Genomic DNA, 19,748 nt, shown 5'->3' on the forward strand with positions numbered 1-19,748 from the left:
TCAAACCTAAGAACTCCAAGAACTCTTAACTTATGCTTTCGATCAAAAAGTCTATCAAATCTCGTCCGAATGACCTGAAATTTTGTAAGCATGTCACATTCAACACTACAGAGCTACTCAATTTTTGGAATTCAATTCCAACCCTTAGATAAAAATCTCACTATCAGACCGGAAACTTCAAAAATTCGACTCTCGCCATTTCAAGCTTAAATTAGCTACGGACCTCCAAAACATAATTCGATCACGCCTCTTAAGCCCGAAATCACTCAACGGAGCTAAAGGAACCGTCAAATTTTTATTCTGAGGCCGTCTTCACACTGTTCCGATTATGGTCAACATTTCAACAATTAAGCTCTCATTCTGGGACTAAGTGTCCCAAAACTCCCCGAAACTTAAAACCAAACATCCCGGCAAATCAAAATAGCAGAAATAAACTCGAAAAAGCAATTAATAGGGGATCGGAGTGTTAATTTTTAAGACGACCGGCCGGATCGTCACATACAAATACATCAATACCCTTCTCTTTTCCAAGTGAATCTATCATACAGTAATATCGGCTAACTTTCAATTGCATAATTTGCCCAGAATAACTCTTATTGGTATTATATTTCTTATACCTTGTGAAACCCTTCAAATATATGAACCGAGATAAAAGAATTACCAGAAGAAAAGAACCCAGATGAAAAATTAGAGTATTACCCGTAAGAATCAATGCGCATTTAAGATTTCTCAAGGTTTGGTTCCAGCCTTTTTTCTTCTTATTCTTCTTCCTCTCCCTTTGAAATCCCTTTCTGCGTTTTCTGAAGTAGACATGTTTTCCCCTTTTCTTTCTTTCATTTGGTTATTTTTGTTTTGTTTCTATTTCATTCCCCGTTATTTCACTTTCCTTTCTTTGTTTATTTGTTGTTTCCACAGAATGGGCTTCGACCCTTTATTGGATACTTATTCTTTTTTTTGTTAGTTTCTTATTATTATTATTATTATTATTATTATTATTATTTTGCTAATGACCAATACACCCTTATTAAAAATATAGGGTATTACACATAAATTATAGTATAATTATAGTGCAATCACCGAATCTTACGAGGTTTTGACGTGCCAATTATCTTTAGCTTGCTTCTTAACTGGTAGCATCCATTCAATCAGAAGTAGGCTCTCTGAATAGTTGGAAATCTCATATGAACCCTTCTTTTCATTATCAACACTCAGTTTTGCTTAACTGAACTAGTCACTGGATCAAAGAACAACAGTCCATTTTCATTCTCAACAACAATGTCACCATTCCTCAAACAGCCCACAATTCTGTCAAAACCGAATAATGGTCCTACCTTGCATTTATTACTCCAACCATCTTCTTCATCCATTACCCAAACACTAATATAGCATTCGTCTCTTTCCTCCCGAGTTAACAAATCAATAGAATCCTCTATGGCCACAAGACGTTGTTGAGCCACCTCTCCGATTCCTGACATATAGGTAACTTCTCTAATACTTTTTTACCCACAAGTGCACCAACACTGTACGCAACCCAAAATCATCAGTTACAAACCAGGTCACATTTTAGTTTCTTCCATCCGAAACTATTGGTTGAATACATTTCCACATGGTTCGGACTGTAGATCCTGGCACAACACAAAAGATTCTCAAGATCAACAAATCATTCTCTTGGGGATCAAACGCCAACCCGATGGATGTCCACTAATGCACCACTCCCTCATTGGGTTTGTTCCCTGAAAGTGGCACCATCCTATACTGCCTCATAGCTAGGTTCCAAAGGAAAAAAACATCACCTGAAGCTTTCTAAAAAAGGCACACAATGCCATTGATAGGACCCAAAGCGACCGTATGAGGAAAGAAGGAAGGATGAGGGATGTCAAGTTCCACAACTAATTGTTCAAGCGGGTTGTATAGTGAAACTACATGATCAGATGTCTCGTTATGGTGGGTGTATATGAGAACAGGTGAAGAACCTGTACTGGACTGCAAAGCAGAGGAGTGGCGGAAATGGGCGGCGATGAAGTTGGGCTTAGAATTCGCCAATGCTTGCAAAAGCACCTGAACCGTAAAAGTATCTTAACAGGGAGACGCAGTGTTTTTAAGAGCGAGAAGCGCAAAAAAGCGACAAGGGCTCGCCTCGCTTCAAAAGCGAAGCGCACACTTTATTAAAGTGAAGCGCAATTCTGAAAATACATATAATATATATAATAATTAATTTTAGAAACTAAAATACACATTAAAAAAAATCAAATAAACTAAAATATAACATATATAACATATATATATAATAATTAATTTTCTAAAATGAAATACATATAAAATTAATCAAATAAATTGAAAATATAACTTATATAATAATTAATTTTATATACTGAAATATTCACTAAAATGAGAAGGAAAAAGAAAGAAAAAATAGGAGAATCTAGACTAGAGAAAGAAAGAAAGAAGAAGAAGAAGAAGAAAAAGAAGAAGAAGAAGAAGAAGAAGAAGAAGAAAAAAGAAAAAAGAAAAAAATGAGAAGAACTGAAGAATGAGAAGAAGAAACTACCTGGACTGGAGAAATGGCTAGCAATGGTTGAGCCGCGAGCGAGAAGGGAGAAGGGGTCGAGCTCGAGCGAGAGAGAAGGGGTCAGCAATGGCGAGAACCCTAGGTTTTGTCAATGTCTCTGTTTTGTCGAAGGGGTCTGTTTCGTCGAAGGGGTATGTTTTGTCGATATAGGGGTCTGTTTTGTATAATAAAAAAACAGACCCAAAGTTTTTGTTTTTTTTAAAAAGAGCCCTCTGCGTTTTTTAACAGAAGCGATCGCTACATCATTTTCCTCGCTTCGTCGCTTCGTCCATTGAAGTGTGTGCTTCCCTCGTTCGAGTCGCCTCAGGCAGCTAGAGGCGATACTGGGTCGCGTCGCTTCGCTTCGCGCTTAAAGCGACGAAGCTATCTCTTTTCTAAACACTGGGGAGACGGGAGAGAATGTTAGAGATGATTTCTCTTGGGAAATAGAAGTCAGACGTTGTTGGGTCAGCTGGAGCTCTGCTCTTTGTAGTTTTCGCAAAGATAGACCTGGGTGGTGCGACGGTGTTCACCAAGATAGACCTGAAGACAGGTTATTGGAAAGTTCGGATTGCAGAGGGTGATGAACACAAGATGACCTGTGTGACAAGATATGGGTCGTATAACTTCCTGGTTATGTCGTTCGGCTTAACTAACGCCCCAGCCACATTTTGCACTCTGATGAACCAAGTCTTCCGAGAGTACATTGATGAATTCATGGTGGTCTACTTTGATGATATTGTGGTATATATCCAAACACTGGAAGAACACCTGGAGCACTTGCGGAAGGTCCTAGCCCGATTGTGGGAGCACGAATCATATACGAAGCTATCCAAGTGCTCCTTTTCTCAAAAGCAGATTGACTTCCTCGTACATGTCATCGAGGAAGGGCGGATCAAGATGGACCAACAGAAGATTCAAGCAAACATAGATTGGCCGCCACCTAAAGATATCCATGCCTTGAGGTCGTTTCTTGGACTATGCAACTTCTATGGGTGATTTGTGAAAAACTACTCCGTCATCGCAGTGCCATTGACAGAACTCCTCAAGAAGGTCATGCCCTGGGATTGGGGACCCAGGCGAGCGGAGGCCTTCAACACATTGAAAGCGGCTATGTCTAGTAGCCCCGTCTTGGCCCTCCCTGATTTGGACAAGCAATTCGAGGTACAAACTGATGCATCCAACTATGCTCTCGGCGGAATCTTGCTACAAAAAGGGCGTCCTGTAGCGTACAAGAGCCAGAAGCTAAAAGATGTATAGCGGCGTTATGTTGCCCATGAGAAAGAATTATTGGTTGTCTTCCATTGCTTGTGCCTTTGGAGGCACTATCTACTAGGGAACCCGTTCGTGATCAAGACAGACAACACAGCTATTAGTGTCACGACCCCAACCCCGGTCATGATGGCACCCAACACACTGCTAGGCAAGCCCGACCATTCAACAATATTATCCTAAATTCTTATTCAGATTATAGATAAATATCACAGAGAATTTACTAAGTCATTTCATTTAAGTGTATAATTAATAATAAAATCTGCGGAAGTTCAATTAAAATACTACACCATAGCCCAACAGAATCCGGTGTCACGAATATGAGCCTCTAATACAGAATATCCACCTATTACAAGTCTGTCTAGGAAAAAAATACGGAATAAAAGATAGAGATAGAGGGGAGAGATCAAGGCTGTAAACGCCATGCAGCTACCTCAATACTCCCGGATACTGCCTGCTCAGATAAACAATTCCTCACTTAGCCTGTGGTGTACCTGGATCTGCACGCAAAGTGCAGGGAGTAATGTGAGTACTCCGACCCAGTGAGTAATAAACATAAATAAAGGATGAGAATAAGAAATCATGGAAAAATACAAAGTAAACTATAATTGGCAGTTTAGAACAACAAATAGTGAAGCAACAAGTCAATTAAGTCAGAGTACCAAATACTGAGACATGTATAACAGATAAAAACAAATGCATGAGTGCAATGCAATGCATATGATGGTACACTCTAGTACCCACTACGGCGTGCAGCCCGAGCCATCCATTCATTCGTCGACGACGCTCAATGGGGGTGTGTGCAGACTCCGAAGGGGCTCCTACAGCCCAAACGCAATATCAAGCCATCTCGTGGCATCAAATCTAGGCCCTCGGCCTTATATCAATCCCAGTATAATCAACCAGGCTCTCGGTCTCAATATCAATGTACTCAACCAGGCTCTCGGTCTCAATATCAATGTAATACTGCTGCGGCGCGCAGCCCGATCCATGCTCAGTCCAGAAACCATCATAATCCCCTTGGGCATTTGTAAAACAGTAGTTCTCAGCCCGAAATATTATTTAAAAATACCATTTAAGTTTTCAAATCTTAGATGGCTGAGTTTGCAAAACAGTATTTAAAAACCTTGGACTGAGATCAAATGATATGTATGTATACGAAAACAGTGATGTCAATCCCTGAAGGATTCAAATAATTGGCAAGAAGCCCAAATGTAACAGTTAAATCCAAGTAAGGATGATTCTCAATTTAGTTCATGTAGAAAACACGGAAAAAACATCTCTCGGGACGGACCAAGTCACAATCCCCAATGGTGCTATACCCCACGCCCGTTATCCGACGTGCAAGTCACCTCAATATAGCGTTACGATGTGAAATTTTGGGGTTTCAAACCCTCAGGATATCATTTACATCAATTACTTACCTCGAACTGGCTACTTCTTTAGCTCGCGACGCCTTTGCCCCTCGAATTGGCCTCCACATATGTCGAATCTATCCAAAATCAGAACGAATATGTCATAATATGATAAGGGAACAAAGCCCAATCAAAACAATCGAAAAATATCAATATTCTCGAAATTAGCAAAAACCCGAGCAAAATACTACTCCACAATGTCTTTTCCTCTCAAATCGACCTCCGAATGCCTCGAATCTAGCCACAATAATTCGATTCAATCAATAAAAATTATAGAAATTAATTCCATATGGAATTCTACACTTTCCATTAAAAATCCGAAATTGCACTCAAAATTCGTCCGTGGGGCCCGCGTCTCAGAATCCGGCGAAACTTATAAAATCCGACAACCCATTCCGATATGAGTTCAACCATACCAAAATTATCAAATTCCGACAACAACTCGACCTCCAAATCTTAATTTTTCATTTTTTGAAGATTTTGCAAAAATCTTGATTTCTTCCATTTAAATCCGATTAAACGATGAAAATAACCATGGATTTATGTAATATAAACACTTTCAAGTATAAGACACTTACTTGAGTTGAAATCGTGAAGAACACCTCAAAATTGCCCAAGAACCGAGCTCCAAAAATCCCAAAACGAGAATGAAGAAATCAGCATTTTTGGTCCTTAAGTTTCTGTCCGCCTGTCACTAAAAGTCCAGTTTCCTCACTAAAAGTCCACCAGAGACAGCTTTACCAGCCATATTCAATCGATCATAACTTTCTGTACAAATGTCTGAATGCCAAATGGTTTAAATTTCTGGAAACTGGAATACAAGGGCTACAACTTTCATGTTTTATACATTTTCCGATTCCTTATAGATTACGAGATATAAGCTTCCAAATTATGCTCCTCGCATCAAAATTTTTGAACCTTGTTGTCAAAAATCCAGCAAGTTAAATTGGCCTAAAAATGGCCCGAAACCATTCCGAAACTCACCCGAGCCCCTCGGGACTCTAACCAAATATGCCAACATGTCTTAAAACATCATCCAAACTTGCTCCAAGCATCAAAACACCTCAACTAACACTAAAATCATTGAATTACATCGAATTCAAGCCTAAGTTCTTTTAAAACTTCCAAAACACGCATTCGGTCAAAAACCCAACCAAACCACGTCCGAATGACCTGAAATTTTGCACACATCACAAATAACATAACGAAGCTACAACAACTCTCGGAATTCCATTCCGACCCTCGGATCAAAATCTCACCTATCAACCGGAATTCGCCAAAATACTAACTTCGCCAATTCAAGCCTAATTCTACACCGGACCTCCAAAATTACTTCCGACCACACTCCTAAGTCACAAATCATCTCCCGGAGCTAACCGAACCACCGGAATTCACATCTGATCCCTCTAACTCATAAGTCAATGTCCGGTTGACTTTTTCAACTTAAGCCTTCTTAAAAGAGACTAAGTGTCTCAAACCTTTCAAAACCTTTCCGAATCAACTCGTTCACACCCAACACTGATAATGAAGCATAAAGAAATAGGAAATGGGGAAAACGGGGCGGTAACTCACGAGACGACGGGTCAGGTCGTCACATCTTCCCAACTTATTAGGAGCTGCCTCGAGCGTACCCAGAGTTGTCCTAGAAGCCAACCAATAGCTGAACGACTTTACCAAGAATATACCCGTGGGTGATCCCACACTACCCTATCTCGCATAGGTCCGATAACACAACATAGCTGAAATTTCACAATCCATCTAGTCCATAAACCATAGAACCACACTGCACCTTCCGAAATCATACACAAGATTAGAACTTCACATCCATACTCAGAATAAGCCCGAACCAGCTGTAATAACCCATACCTGCAACATCAGGTGCAATTATCTGATATACCACATAACTCAAACACTCAAAACGATAATCTCTATTCATAGTAGCTGCACATAATAATCGAATATCGATAGAAAACCTCTTAACAACTAAAGCCTCATTCCAACACTTGCACATACTTCCAATGATAAAGGAAACACGCAATAAATCATAACCATTTCCTATGTCAACCATTCATGAAGTCATTTCTCTCCTGGTAATTACCATAGCAAATTTTGAACTGAACCTCAATATTTACCCATCACACATGCTGAAATCGAATCTGTTCGCATTCATTAATGATTTCAACGATCTCTTCTGACCAAAGACACTACTCAGGTGACATGACACATCAATACATGCCTAAGCCACAACTTGCATAATACCTGCACCAATAAGAAACGGTCCGAACATACTCAATTCATGAAAATGACTCAATTGAGAGAGTTGTACCTCAAACTCACCAATACTGCCACAACACAAGGCTGAGACCCTATCTCACATCATAGAAATAAGACACACAAATTTGACCCACAATGTCATGTTTCCACACAGCTTTGCTGCAACGCGCGTTCCTATCCAAATACTACTCCACAGGAAACACCTCAAGTCACTATGCTTGAAATCAACAACCATGCTCAATTGATGTCTGGAGCCAAAGCACATCATTATACCCATGGTGAAACAAATAACACACACCACGCAAACCTGATGGAAAATAACCGTTATGTTATTCACCGAGCAACACCCAATTACTCATCCCGCTTGACTTCCACTACTACAACTCCTATCGGAGCCAAATGATCCGGTGCCCGGCACCAAATTAATACCGAAATCAACAACCTCACTCGGCGACATGCCTAGCCATATGAAACTCATCTGAAAAGTCCCCCAACACTGGAACTGAATTAATGATAGCAACCTTTGAAATGACATCCATCACGAATGCCCAATTAAGAAAGCAATACTTCCCAACCGTCTGCTGGTCCTTTGAAATATAAACCACTCTGCTAGAACATAATCCAATGCACTTCATCACTCAACCCGTGGCATTTTCGGTATTGCCCGTAGCGCAATAATTCAGAATCACTCAACACTAAGACAACCAGTCTGAATTCCGACATCACATCAAAAATCTAACATACTAGCAAACAAAGATCCACTCGAGCCTCCAAATCCCGATTGCCGCTAAACGGTGCCGAATACACACGATCCACCACCACAACCTAGCCTGTACATGAGAACTCCCAGCCTCCAACTCCATATGGCACACAAATTATCATACCTGATTCCAGTTTCCACCGTGTAAATACATGCACACCTTTGATACCCAATCATTCCATGACAGATACTCAAAATTTCCCTGTGCTACCAAGCAAACCCGAATACCACCAGTGGACCCACTAAGAACATGCCGCAATACTACCGAAATATCATCAGTTTAATCACATTACCTTTTTCTGAGACATATACTACATCAAATCACTTCCAATTAGCAATACCATTTCCTTAATCATCTGAAGATCATTCACCCTAATCATCTGAAGCTCATTTCTCTAATCACCTAAAGTTGCCCATACCGCCTAAGAATGTTATGAATTTCCATTCAGAACTGAACTGTAACCTTACACATGCAAATCTTAACCCTTCACAACATATCACATATACCATACCATCCTAAGGTAACATGAGGACTTCACCTCCTTTCCGAACCATGAACGTTCACGTACTCAACTAGTCAAGAACTTTCATTGATCCCATCTAGAAGAAAAATCATGACACATCCCATGCTCTGCATGACATACATAGGTCTTGTTCAAATTCTTACAATACTGATACGACGAATGAGATCTGTATAAATTCATAACACCGCCGAATCAACAATTCATTGGGTCTATACTTCTGGCAAGAACTATCACCTCATTCTGAACCAAACAACGGTCTTAACCCCTTAATTTACTTCATATACTTAGACTGCACTAATCTCAAATTCTATGATCTCGTCTCACCCATTACGAACTGCTCAGGCAATAAGCCACCCCAGACATAATCAAAAGCCGCATATGATGCCCTAATATGCCAATAGGCTACCAATTCGAATGAAATACAAAAAAAGAAAACGAACTCTGGAAAGAATTACCAATCCCACGCACTAATACAGACTTTCCTTAGAAAACAGGAAACAAGGCATACAAAATAGCATATAGAAAACTATAATCAACACCACACTGTTGCGACGTGCAACCCGATACAGATAACATACCCATGGTGGCGTGCCACCCGATCCACACATAGATCTCACATAAGGAGATGCACATCGAGCCAAATTTGCTTATTACAACAAAATACCGAGTATCGGTCGTAAGCATGTTAAGTGCATAATAATATCTCTGAGGGACATATAGCGTTATAAGCTACAAAACTCAAACACAACTGAGGTGCGATGTATAGTCTGAATTTCAAGAGCCAAGATGCTCATATAACGTCATTCCTACACGGATTCTCAACACATAACAATTTCTCAAGCCGTCTCATAACTCACATGGCGCAATGCATCACTACGCGAAATATCTGACAACGAAACATCAACCTAACTACTCTTTCATGAGGACCGCGTTACTAAAATGCACACATCTGGTCTGATATAGAGCCATTATTCACATTAAATCTATCCACCGACTTTAAGCTAATTCTGATCACACTGAACTAGTCTGATAACCTTTTAAAGGTCCATAATAACTCCCATTTTTCTCATAACACACAAGAACAACCATCACAATCGGAGTAATCCTCCCCAGTTCACAACCCAATATGACAAGTGCCCTCCAGGCATGAATCTTCAATTTAACGACACTGTCACAAACTTCATACTTGGTTTACATCTTTAATCAATCAAGTGATCACATGCCACACTTATATAATCTTCCCGTGGGACACACTCCCATAACCTACCACAACAATATCTAGAGTGTACCTCCAAACCACCGGTCGCACTAACTCTAAAGAGCGATCAAGAATCATTAACCAGGACGCAAAACCCTTTTTACAAAACACCGATTTTAGGTGACGCTGAAGACAATACCAATTTACCGTAAATATCAAAACTTATCTCCTGCTCATCCGAGCTCATGACATCTTGTCAAAAAATTTCCTTCACTCGTGCCATTCTCGGCCCAATTTCCACAACCAGAACTAATTCACCAGCATGCATCAAATTGGAACTAACATAGTACATAACCGCACAATCCGCTAACCAATAGCAAGCTCCCCAACTTGGCTCGAAGACATAGATCACAACATACTATACTCATAATGCATATACTCCATTGTCTCCTCAATACCATAGTGAGATTAAACTCGATCCTTCATAAGCTTGTGGAAACACATATCATTTAGAATTTTTAACTCTTCTGCAAATCTCGCATTCACTCACACAACAGTTAAGCCCACTCTCTAGGCGATCCAATTTAGATTTCAACACATTTTATTCACTTGTAATTGAGGTCTTCTAATAGATAACATATGGATAACACAACTTTAGAACACCCCGCAGGAGATGACCCACCTGTTTTGCCCCCAACTAACATTTCTGCATACCTTCCACCGCCATAAGCATTACGTAGTCACTTGATCTTCCTGAGTCTGTACTCATACCGCAACATGAAATTTACTTCACTCCCAACTAGGAGACATGAAAAGATTCTTCACACGCCCATAACTCGGGCTATAACTTGAATCACGATGGACTTCAAGCATCTATTAGTTCTTCCATCATTCAGCAGACCCTTCTCGTCGCTTCCAAATCATATAGATACGCCTCGCAGTACTAACATACTCATCATATAGCCACAACCATCATTTCCACTAACAGGGACACTACCGAACATATAAGTTCAAAAATACTTGTTTACACAATCAGCACCTCGGCGCTCCCTCCATAGGCAAATATCTAACCTCAAGTCCTCCAGACTGGCCAACCATAAACTCAAAGAGATAACACCTCGCCCCTTGATAGGGGAATCACAAGCCATCGAGGCATATCTAATACTGAGCGCCCATGCGCGCATACGAACACGTGGAAGGAATTTCAAAAGTTTCTTTTCAAGATGAATCAAGGATGCACGATAAGAATTCAAGAATGTGAAGTTTTCCTAAAGGTTCTGTAGCCTCTCGAGGATAAATACAGACGTCTCCATACCGATCCGCGAGACTCTACTAAACCGGCTCATGACTCGCGAAACCAAGTAACCTAGGCTCTGATACCAACTTGTCACGACCCCAACCCCGGTCATGATGTCACCCAACACACTGCTAGCCCGAACATTCAACAACATTATCCCAAATTCTTATTCAGATTATAGATAAATATCATGGAGAATTTACTAAGTCATTTCATTCAAGTGTATAATTAATAATAAAATCTGCGGAAGTTCAATTAAAATACCATACCATAGCCCAACAGAATCTGGTGTCACGAATATGAGCCTCTAATACAGAATATCCACCTATTACAAGTCTGTCTAGGAAAAAAATACGGAATAAAAGATAGAGATAGAGGGAAGAGATCAAGGCTGCGAACGTCATGCAGCTACCTCAATACTCCTGGATACTGCCTGCTCAGCTAAACAATTCCTCACTTAGCATGTGGTGTACCTGGATCTGCACACAAGGTGCAGGGAGTAATGTGAGTACTCCGACCCAGTGAGTAATAAACATAAATAAAGGCTGAGAATAAGAAATCATGGAAAAATACAAAGTAAACTATAACTGGAAGTTTAGAACAACAAATAGTGAAGCAACAAGTCAATTAAGTCAGAGTACCAAATACTGAGACAGGTATAACAGATAAAAACAAATGCATGAGTGCAATGCAATGCATATGATGGTACACTCTAGTACCCACCGCAGCGTGCAGCCCGAGCCATCCATTTATTTATCATCGACGGCGCTCACTGAGGGGTGTGTGCAGACTCCGGAGGGGCTACTACAGCCCAGCGCAATATCAAGCCATCTCATGGCATCAAATCTAGGCCCTCGTCCTCGTATCAATCTCTGTATAATCAACCAGGCTCTCGGCCTCAATATCAATGTACTCAACTAGGCTCTCGGCCTCAATATTAATGTAATACTGTTGCGCCGCGCAGCTCGATTCATGCTCAGTACAGAAACCATCATAATCCCCTTGGGCATTTGTAAAACAGTAGTTCTCAGCCCAAAATATCATTTAAAAATACCATTTAAGTTTTCAAATCTTAGAAAGATGGTTGAGTTTGCAAAACAGTATTTAAAAACCTTGGACTAAGATCAAATGATATGCATGTATGCGAAAACAGTGATGTCAATCCCTGAAGGATTCAAATAATTGGCAAGAAGCCCAAATGTAACAGTTAAATCCAAGTAAGGATGATTCTCAATTTAGTTCAAGTAGAAAACACGGTAAAAACATCTCTCGGGACGGACCAAGTCACAATCCCCAATGGTGCTCTACCCCACGCCCGTTATCCGGTATGCAAGTCACCTTAATATAGCGTTACGATGTGAAATTCCGGGGTTTCAAACCCTCAGGACATCATTTACATCAATTACTCACCTCGAACCGGCTACTTCTTTAGCTCGCGACGTCTTTGCCCCTCGAATTGGCCTCCACGTGCGTCGAATCTATCCAAAATCAGAACGAATATGTCATAATATGATAAGGAAACAAATCCCAATCAAAACAATCGAAAAATACCAAAATTCTCGAAATTAGCAAAAACCTGAGCAAAATACTACTCCACAAGGTCCTCTCAAATCGACCTCCGAATGTCTCGAATCTAGCCACAATAATTCGATTCAATCAATAAATATTACAGAAATTAATTCTATATGGAATTCTACACTTTCCATTAAAAATCCGAAATTGCACTCAAAATTCGCCCGTGGGGCCCGTGTCTCGGAATCCGGCGAAACTTATAAAATCCGACAACCCATTCCGATACGAGTTCAACCATACCAAAATTATCAAATTCCGACAACAACTCGACCTCCAAATCTTAATTTTTCATTTTTGGAAGATTTTGCAAAAATCCTGATTTCTTCCATTTAAATCTGAATTAAACGATGAAAATAACCATGGATATATGTAATATAAACACTTTCAAGTATAGGACACTTACTTGAGTTGAAATCGTGAATAACACCTCAAAATCGCCCAAGAACCGAGCTCCAAAAATCCCAAAACGAAAATGAAGAAATCAGCATTTTTGGTCTTTAAGTTTCTGTCCGCCCATCACTAAAAGTCCAATTTCGTCACTAAAAGTCTACCAGAGACAGCTTTACCAGCCATATTCAATCGATCATAACTTTCTGTACAAATGTCCAAAGTCAAATGGTTTAAATTTCTGGAAACTAGAATACAAGGGCTACAACTTTTATGTTTTATACATTTTCCGATTCCTTATAGATTACGAGATATAAGCTTCCAAATTATGCTCCTCGCACCAAAAATTTTGAACCTTGCTGTCAAAATCCAGCAAGTTAAATTGGCCTAAAAATGGCCCGAAACCATTCTGAAACTCACCCGAGTCCCTCGGGACTCTAACCAAATATGCCAACATGTCTTAAAACATCATCCAAACTTGCTCCAATCATCAAAACACCTCAACTAACACTAAAATCATCGAATTACATCGAATTCAAGCCTAAGTTCTTTTAAAACTTCCAAAACACGCATTCGATCAAAAACCCAACCAAACCACGTTCAAATGACCTGAAATTTTGCACACACATCACAAATGACATAACGAAGCTACAAAAACTCTCAGAATTCCATTTCGACCCTCGGATTAAAATCTCACCTATCAACCAGAATTCGCCAAAATACTAACTTCGCCAATTCAATCCTAATTCTACACCGGACCTCCAAAATTACTTCCGATCACACTCCTAAGTCACAAATTATATCCCGGAGCTAACCGAACCGTCGAAATTCACATCCGAGCCTTCTAACTCATAAGTCAATGTCTGGTTGACTTTTTCAACTTAAGCCTTCTTAAAAGAGACTAAGTGTCTCAATTCCTTTCAAAACCTTTCCGAATCAACTCGTTCACACCCAATACTGATAATGAAGCATAAATAAATAGGAAATGGGGAAAACAGGGTGGTAACTCACGAGACGATGGGTCTGGTCGTCACAATTAGCCATTTCATGACCCTGCCGAAGCCGAATGGTCGATAGGGTAGGTGGCAGGAACTCCTAGTTGAGTTCTACTTCAACCTGGAGTACCAAAGTGGGAAGACCAATCATGTTGGTAATGCACTCAGTCGGAGAGCTGATCTAGCATCGGTGTGCCTACTCGCCACCCTAAGGGGGAGCGAAGTAGCCACCGCCATCAAGGACCAGATACAGGATCTACTCATCAAGGATCCTGCTGCATAGTATTTGGTTGATTTGGTTGGACAGAGCAAGACTCGCCAGTTCTATATGGAAGATGATTTCCTAAAAGTGAAAGGGAACCAACTTTATGTTCCTAAAGGAGGAGATTTGCGAAGGACTCTTCTGGCAGAATTCATGATACTCTATAGGCAGGCCATCCCGGTGAAGAACGCACTATGGCGTTACTTCGCTGTGCATATTATTGGACTCAAATGGCCGATGATGTCACTCAGTATGTGAAGACTTGTCTAGTATGTCAGGAGGACAAGTTGGACTGCTTGACACAAGCGGGACTCTTGGAACCACTAGCTGTCCCAAAGAGACCTTGGGAAAGCGTTTCCCTGGATTTCATCACTGCATTGCCCAAGGTCGGAGATCTCAAAACTATCTTGGTTGTGGTGGATCGGTTTTCCAAGTATGCTACCTTTATAGCAGCCCCACAATATATATCAGCAGAAGATACAGCTCGACTCTTCTTCTCTCATGTCGTCAAATATTGGGGCCTGCCCAAAGACATTGTTAGTGATCGTGACTCATGCTTCACTAGCAACTTTTGGACCCAGCTCTGTAAGTGCCTCGGGTCAAAATTGAGTCACAGCTCAAGTTTTCATGCGCAATATGATGGCCAGACGAGGCCGTTCAATGGTATGTTGAGGAATATCTCCACCACTTTGTAACTGTATAGCAGAAGAATTGGGTGAAGCTTCTAGATGTAACTCAACTGTGTTCAATTCACAAAAGAGCTCTAGTACAAAAAAACGCTTTTGAAATTGTTACCGGACAATAACCGCTACTCCCACACACTGTGAATGCACCAAACATGTCTAAATCTCCTCGAGCTGCTAGCTTCTCAAAAGAATGAAAGCAAAATTTGGAGATAGTGCGGAGCTATCTTGTCAAAGCCCAAAAGCGGATGAAGAGGCATGCTGATCAAAATCATCGCTTTGTTGAATACCAAGTAGGAGACAAAGTGATGGTCAAAATCCCAAAGCGGTACTTGTTTGCGGGGGTCCATGACCCTCGCCTATTGCAAAAATACATTGGACCTTTGTCCATTGAAAGGCGCATTGGGAAAGTTGCATACCGGGTGGATACCCCAGCTTGGTGGATTCAGCCCGTCTTCCATGTCAACCTTCTGAAACCTTTTCGGGAAGACACGGAGGATCCTTCACGGAGCCAGCTCACAATACCCAGTATTCGAGGCCCCAATTCAACCGGAAAAAGGCGTGTTGAATCTATCCTTGATGGTCGAGTGATTCACGCCTCAAGGAAAGATCACTAAGAGTTCTTGGTGAAATGGCAGGGTTGTGATGCAGAGGAGAATACTTGGGAGAGGGGAACAAACCTCAAAGCCTACAAAAGCCTAATTGATGATTATCTTGCAAGTAAGGCATCGAGGACATTGCCAACTCAGGTGGGAGAGAATGTCATGGGCGGCTTTCCATCCATGCCCCATGCCCCCTTGGGCACGCCCCGTGGCATCCTAGAAAGACTCCCAATGCCTATCTCCACGGACGGCCACGTGGTCTTGGCTGCGCCAAGTGACAAGTGCGCATGTGCCTCTGTCGCCCCACCAATATCCCTCGCCCGCGCCCAGCCGCAGGCAGATGCCACAGCATCGCGCGTGCAGACAACGCGCGCGCGCAGACTGTGATGCCAAAGACAATGTTGCTGACAACGGACCTGTTTCTGCCTTGTAGAAAACTAAGTCATTTTCATTGTAAATATAGAGTAGTTTTATTTCATGTACTACCATTATGTTTCTCTAGCTTAGTTAAGTCTAGTCTTGTAACTTTGATTTTTTTTAAGCACTATTAGGGGGGATCAAGCAATCAAACTTGCTAGCAAGCAAACAATTCTCTGTACTGGTGTCTCTCCCTCTCGACACCGCGTTGCTTTTCTGTAATAGCTTTTATTAATGCAATCGAGCTTTCTTTCATTCTCAATTCTCATTTATGTTCTCTCAATTGCTCTTGACATTGGTTTTCTGTACGGCACTGACAATCTCGTCTAGCGTACGGAGGGGACCTCAGTTGGTGGATAGTAACTACACTGACATCAGTTGCCTCGCCGTACATCACCCTTCCAAGGAATCTCAGGAAGGCGTCGTGTAACATTTGTTGTAGGATTTCTAGAAGAAAGCATGTTTCTTTGTGAATAGCATCCACTCGTCAACGCTAAATGGAGTATTAGAGTACTCAAAGAATATCCGAAGAACAAAAATGTTCCACTGATATGTACAAACAAATTTTTTACACCTCTCTCTCTCTTACATGCTCCATACTATACAGTATATAATATATGGTCTAGAGATGCCAAAATCATGGCAAGTCAATTCATCGATCAACATGCTAGACAAATTAGGCAAGGAGGATACAACCACTGCAGGCAACATAAATCCTAATACTTTCACCAGTAAAGAGGGAGGTAAAAAAAGAGGAGTTCAATAGGAGAGTACGTTTTCCACATATTCATGATGTTTTCAAATAACTGCAAATATCTTGCTATTAAATGAAAAAACAATTGTCTCATCTACTACTCACTTCGTCAAATAACCATAGCTCAAGTATCAAGGATTAGAGATTTCCCTTGCTAAGAATGTAAAAGATATCATAGCTCTATGGTTGCTGGAGATCGATATGTTATTACTACTTCTCTATGACAAAAATGACCTACTGTTGACTTCTAGGTTCCATTTATTCTTCTTTTAGTATTTCACATTTGTCATTATTGATTCATACTCCAGCTCAAAAGCCAAAAGGCGCCAAGACCAGGGAATACAATTCTAGATATACTTTTATCTACTCTGGCCGCAGCCAAGTCAAGGAAGGCTCGAGCAACTGCAAGTGTAGACACAAGCAACCAAATCGATGCAAAGATACGACCGTCTATTGATATGAATGCTCTATCACCACCTTATTCAAAAAAAAAACTCCTTCACCATACCCGACTGTTGTAACTATTATAACAGACAAATAAAATGCATTTAACCACCAAAGCTTCTAAACAAAATGCATAACAGAAACCCCAATTCCAATACAAAGAACCACAAACCCAATGCCAGCACCGTTGAAAATGGCAAACTCCCACATTCTTAATTTGGGAAGAATTTCTCCCTATAAAAGAAGGTCTAATGTTTAGGATTTAAACACACCTCTCATTTGCCTTCTTATCTTCTTAAGGTATTTGTATCTTCTCTCTTTAGTATTATTTCACTTGTATTTTTGGAGTGGAATAAAATATTGGTTGTGTCCGAGGAAGTAGGCAAAATTGGCCGAACCTCGTAAATTCTGGTGTTCCTTTTATTGTTGCTTTATTGTCTTATTTATTATTTGGTGGCTGCCATAATTTTTGGTATAGTAATTGTGACTCATTCACACTATATACATTTGGCTTCCGCAACAATTGGTATCAGAGCCAAGGTACTGTCTAAGTATGCTATGTGGTTGCAGCATAGTCTGATTTTCCACATCAGAAAAGATTTATCTTGGTAACTGAGTCAAGGTTCTGTCTGAGTATGCTCTGTGGTTGCAGCTTAGTCTGATCTTCCACACCAGAAAGGAAATAATCATGATTTGTGTCGTCAGCTATTAAATAATATTTGTGTCAAAGAAGAGAGACAATAAACAAGAAGAATCTACATCAAGTGTCAGTAATACGTCATCATTGGCATCTTCGCTTATGACAAGAATTGTGTCAAATGCGAAATTTGCGGTAGAAATTTTTGATGGGTCAGGACATTTTGGGATGTGGCAAGGCGAGGTTCTAGATGTCCTTTTTCAATAAGGGCTAGATCTTGCTATTGAAGAAAAAAGACCAAATTTTATTGGAGAAGAAGATTGGAGAATTATCAACCGTGTTGCTTGCGGTGCCATTCGATCCTACCTTGCTAGAGAGCAGAAATATCCATACACAAAGAAAACTTCTGCAAGTAAATTATGGAAAGCACTGGAGGATAAATTTTTGAAGAAAAATAGTCAAAATAAATTGTACATGAAGAAGAGACTGTTTCGCTTCACCTATGTTCCTGGTACCACAATGAATGAACATATCACCAGTTTCAATAAGTTGGTCACAGATTTACAAAATATGGATGCAACTTTTGATGATGGTGACTTGGCCTTGATGTTGTTGGGGTCACTTCCTAATGAGTACGAGCACCTTGAAACTACTCTACTCCATGGAAATGACGAAATTTCTCTCAGAGAAGTTTGTTCGGCTTTGTACAGCTATGAACAAAGAAAGGGAGAAAAACAGAAGGGCGGAGAAGGAGAAGCACTAATTGTGAGGGGTCGTCCTCAAAATCAAACGAGGACTAAGAAGGGAAGATCCAAGTCGAGATCTAGACCCAGCAAAGATGAATGTGCCTTTTGTCGAGAAAAGGGGCACTAGAAGAAAGACTGTCCGAAGTTGAAGAATAAGGCCAAACATAATAATAGAAAAGCCATTATGGATTCAAATGTAGCTGATGGTGATGATTCAGACTTCTCATTAGTTACAACAGAGCCATCAACATTATCAGACATATGGTTGATGGACTCGACTCGTAGCTATCATATGTGTCCCAACAGGGACTAGTTTGTGGATTTTCAAGAAGGAGAATATGGAGTCGTCCATACAGCGGATAACAGTCATCTTACCTCATATGGAATTGGTTCAATACGATTAAGGAACCATGATGGAATGATTAGAACATTAATAGATGTTCGATATGTACAGGGTTTGAAGAAAAATCTCATCTCTGTGGGAGCCCTAGAATCAAAAGGGTTCAAAATTATTGCAGAAAATGGAGTGATAAGAGTATGCTCTGGTGCATTAGTGGTAATGAAGGCCAATCGGAAGAACAATAACATGTACCGTTATCACGGTAGTACAATTATTGGGACAGCGACAGTAACATCCAGTGACGAAAAAGAGACAGAAGCAACCAGGCTATGGCACATGCGCTTGGGACATGCTGGAGGAAAATCCTTGAAAACTTTATCAGATCAAGAATTGTTAAAAGGAGTAAAGGCTTGCAACTTGGAATTTTGCGAGCATTGTGTCAAAGGAAAACAGACAAGGGTTAAATTTGGTACAGCGATCCATAATACTAAAGGCATTTTGGATATGTACACTCTGATGTTTGGGGTCCTTCCAAAACACCTTCATTGGGTAGGAAGCACTATTTTGTAACCTTTGTTGATGATTTTCCCTGAAGAGTGTGGGTGTATACAATGAAGAGCA

At 40.6% G+C, this 19,748-nt stretch overlaps 1 pseudogene; it reads right to left on the minus strand.

Annotated features, from left to right (window-relative positions):
• Nucleotides 1-1,083: 1,083 nt before the first annotated feature.
• LOC142177929 (uncharacterized) lies at nt 1,084-3,267 on the minus strand (annotated as a pseudogene).
• Between the last annotated feature and the right edge of the window lie 16,481 nt (nt 3,268-19,748).

The sequence above is a fragment of the Nicotiana tabacum genome, chromosome 3, assembly GCF_000715075.1.
Source record: "Nicotiana tabacum cultivar K326 chromosome 3, ASM71507v2, whole genome shotgun sequence".
In the NCBI taxonomy this organism is placed as follows: Eukaryota; Viridiplantae; Streptophyta; class Magnoliopsida; order Solanales; family Solanaceae; genus Nicotiana; species Nicotiana tabacum.